Below are 4000 nucleotides of genomic sequence, written 5' to 3' on the forward strand. Positions count from 1 at the left end.
GGGGAGCCGTGGAGGTCGATTTTGCCGCCGTCCTCACAGTGGGGTAAGTCGGCTCTGACAGGTCAAATTCGAATTTGAGTATCTTAAATCGACCCCCTCCCCCCCCCCGTACTGAAGACCTGCCCTTAGTTTGTTAGCATTTGTAGTGTGCTGTTAAGTTGGTCAGAAGTCCTCAAGAGGGGAGGGGTGAGTGGGACGGAAGGTGTTTAAACAGTGTTTTTGATTTCTGCTCCAGCCTCGACTATGAGCATTCTAACCAAGGGACTGAAAACTTTAAGGTAATCTGGAACCTTCGTATTTCCTTGATCCTCTGCAGGTGAACTTATGAGTTGGATATATAGAACAGAGACTGTTTTAGCCTCATTGCTGATTTCTTCCTTGCAGTGGACAAAGATCAGATGTTTGCTGACTTTCTCACATGAATCAGCAGCCTTTGATACCTGAAGCAACATAGCCCTTGCTTGAGTGGTTTTGTTCTTTCCTCTCCAAATGTCAAAGCCTGTTCCCATTGAACTGAATAGCAAAACTTTTTTTTATTTCAATGGGAACAGGATTTGGCCCCAGGAGATCAGAGAATGTGATTTTGATCAATTGCTTATCTGTCCAGAGACCGTTCTCATGCACATTCTGCCAGGCTGATTTTGATTGCCCCTCCTGTATGTCATGCTGAGGAAAATAATAAAACAATTTGGGCTGTAGTCCTATCAAGATGCACATGGTACAAACAGTTCTATGCCTCTTTTCCATCAAACCCAGATGGCACAGCATCTTTGCTTTCCTAGTGTCTGGCGGAGAGCAATGCTTAGGCCTTGTCTACACTGCCACTTTACAGGGCTGAAACTTTCTCATTCCGGGGGGGGGGGGGTGAAAAAACTGGAGGAGGGAGTAGCTGGTAGCTACTCCCCTCGTTGGGGTGGGTTTTTTACAGCGCTGGGAGAGTCCCCCATTCTGTAATTATGGCCTATATTCTTAGTTCCTATATATCTAGATTCACATTTAGCCATATTAAAATGCATATTGTTCGCTTGCACCCAGTTTACCAAGCCATCCACACTGCTCTGAATCAGTGATATATCCTTTTCATTTTTTAACGCTTCTCCCAATTTTTGTGTAATCTGCAAACTTTATGGAGGAATGGAAGGAGCTCCTGGTGTGTGCAATAAGCTTGGACTAAATAAGCCACCAAGCATCCAGTCCCCTAGTTATACACCTCTACCCTGATATAACGTGACCCAATATAACAGGAATTCTGATATAATGCGGTAAAGCAGTGCTCCGGGGGGCGGGGGGAGGGAGGGTTGCGCACTCCAGAGGATCAAAGCAAGTTCGATATAACGCTGTTTCACTATAACACGGTAAGATTTTTTGGCTCCCAAGGTCAGCGTTATATCGAGGTAGAGGTGTAACTAGTAATTTTTCTAGCATGCTATATATTTAAACAACCTTTTTGATGATTCTGGACAAATGGACTGCTCCAAGTTTCTTATAGGGTCTTATAGGTCTCTGGTGAACCTGAAAAAGCCCACGCCCTTCCCCACAGAAATATCTTTACAAAAAAAAGATGTTAATGGATGTTGCTGATTGAGTTTCTCAACTGCACACAAACAAACCAACAGGTGCATAAAATTAGGAATGGATCATATAAAAGCACAAAGTAGTGAATATAAAATAATGTCTAACTGAATCTACTCACGTTCATTACTCAAAGTTAGATTAGAAAATAAAAAGTATTACCATTCTTTTTTAGACAATACCAGGACAGAATTTCATGGGAAATCTGGGATGTTTTCCTGACAATACTGAAAGCTGTACGTTTATCATCTTGTCTTCTGAACCAGGTGAATGTCACCCTTTGTGTTTTTATACAGGCCTATTTAAAACATTAAAAGGTAACTTACAATTTATATTTTATAATTAATGTGGATATTATATAACAATAGATTGCAGTAGGTGATTATTGACAAAATTCAATCTATGAAACATTCTGTTATGGCAATGCATAGTTAATGTACCTATTACACAGGTTAAGAGGAATTCTCAGTGCATCAGTTTATAATTCACTTTTGTTTTCTCTTTAGGTTTCATATTGTCTGGCCGCTGTTGGACCACTGGCTTGATTCTGCTGTGAGTCCTGTATGCTCTGTGATGGTGATTGTCACATAAGCCCATGTGCTCTAGTCTAGAGCATGAGATCAGCCTCTAGGGCTAGACATCGGACTAAGTTGTGGCAGGTTTTAAAGGAAAGGACAAAGAACTTGCATTTGATGCAGAAGGTGAGAGGAAACAAGTGAAGGAATTTGCAGATGGGCTGAATGTGGTCAAAGCTATAGGTGAGGTAGATACATTATTCAGCTGAGTTTCGGATGGATTGGAGGAGTATGAAACAGAAAACAGAGAGGATGTGGGTACAGATGTCAAGAAGACACAAGATGATCAAAACATGGACAAGTGTTGGTGATAGGAGAGGTGAAGAATGATCGGGTTTCTGACCTGTTTTGTAGAATAAGCCAGCATAAATTAGTGATAGTGACAATGTTGGGGGAGAAGGATAAAGTTTAAAACAGTTATACTAGGTTGTGAGCTAGAGGGGTAGGGAGAATGGTAACATTGTTGATCATAGACTCATAGAATATCAGGGTTGGAAGGGACCTCAAGAGGTCATCTAGTCCAACCCCCTGCTCAAAGCAGGACCAATTCCCAACTAACTAGATAGTTATGGAGAATAAAAGATAAGGGTTTTGGAAAAGAGATATATACTTCAGTTTTTGACATATTTACTCTGAGCTAGCAGCAGGATATTCAAGAGGAGATGTCTGAGGCCAGACCTATATTAAAAAGTTAAGTCAACCCAGCTACGTTGCTTGTGAGTGAAAAATCCACACCTGGAGTGACGTAGTAAAACCGACCTAACCCCCGACATAGACAGTGGTAGGTCGATAGAACAATTCTTACATCAAGCTAGCTACCAGCTCTTGGGGAGGTGGATTAACTGCAGCAACAGGAGAACTCCTCTTGTTGCTGTAGTGAGTGTCTACACTGAAGCTGAGCCACAGTAGCGTTTTAAGTGTCGACATACTTTCAGACACTTTAAATTCCAAATCTGAATGCAGAGGAAGAAGTTGGGCAGAAAAAGATTTGCAAATCATTCTCTTAGAAATTAGGTCAATTCATTTGAGTCTGCTTACTCCAAAGGGGAATTTGGCCCAAAGCCTGTGGGAATCAATTGCAGCAAGTTTGTGGAGGGTTTTGAAAAACAATAAGGTAATTTTGAACTGGATCCCAAAATGATTGAGGAACTAATGAGAGCTACACTGCAAGAATCACTCTTCAAGGAGGACACCAGACTGATTTCCAGGGGTATAACCATCACATGCTATTGAAGGCACCTTACTTACTTCCAAGCATTTGTAAAAACTCTGGAGGTTAATTTATAGTAGGTTAAGTAAAAGGAATAAAATACATGAAAGCAAGTAAAGTTGGTCACACTTGGTGTTTCCAGTGCTGTAATTAAAAATTGTATTCATATTATTTGTTGGGATGGTATAATAAAACCACAGACATTTGAAACACAAAGTGATTTTACTTTATAATGATATAGAAAAAATGTGATACAATACCCATGCCCTCATCTAGGACCATCCAGTCATTGCTAATCAGAAATAAAATAGTGTGTCCTTCCTTAAAATATGTTTATGGACATTTATATAATAAAATTTCAATTCTTTATTGGTTCTTTCGAACGTTTGTTGGTTAGTCATTTTTTGTGAGTAATAACGTTAATGCTGCTTATAAGTTCTCTAAGTCACAGTAGTTTTTCTGAATGGGGGTTTTTTGTTTGCTTTTTGATGAAAGATGACTTTCTTGTTCCGTACTCTGTTGATTATAAAGAATAGTGCTTCATTTTTTCCAGAATTGTTTCCAGTCATACAGAGTAAGTCATCTGTCAAACAATCCATTCTTTTGCAGCTTGTATGATTCAGTGATTTAATCAAGGTTTAAA

The 4000-nt window shown here is 39.9% G+C and overlaps 1 long non-coding RNA gene across 2 annotated transcripts; it reads left to right on the plus strand.

Annotated features, from left to right (window-relative positions):
• LOC103305833 (uncharacterized) lies at nt 1–3928 on the plus strand. 2 transcript variants are annotated; one of them, XR_508274.4, is made up of 3 exons: nt 1–43; nt 1748–1838; nt 2079–3927. It is a non-coding gene; the product is annotated as an uncharacterized LOC103305833 (long non-coding RNA). The 2 variants fall into 2 exon arrangements; XR_508275.4 differs by lacking the exon at nt 1–43 and adding an exon at nt 71–278 and having other exon boundaries at nt 2079–3928.
• Nucleotides 3929–4000: the final 72 nt, after the last annotated feature.

This window comes from Chrysemys picta, unplaced genomic scaffold, assembly GCF_011386835.1.
Source record: "Chrysemys picta bellii isolate R12L10 unplaced genomic scaffold, ASM1138683v2 scaf4648, whole genome shotgun sequence".
Taxonomy (NCBI): Eukaryota; Metazoa; Chordata; order Testudines; family Emydidae; genus Chrysemys; species Chrysemys picta.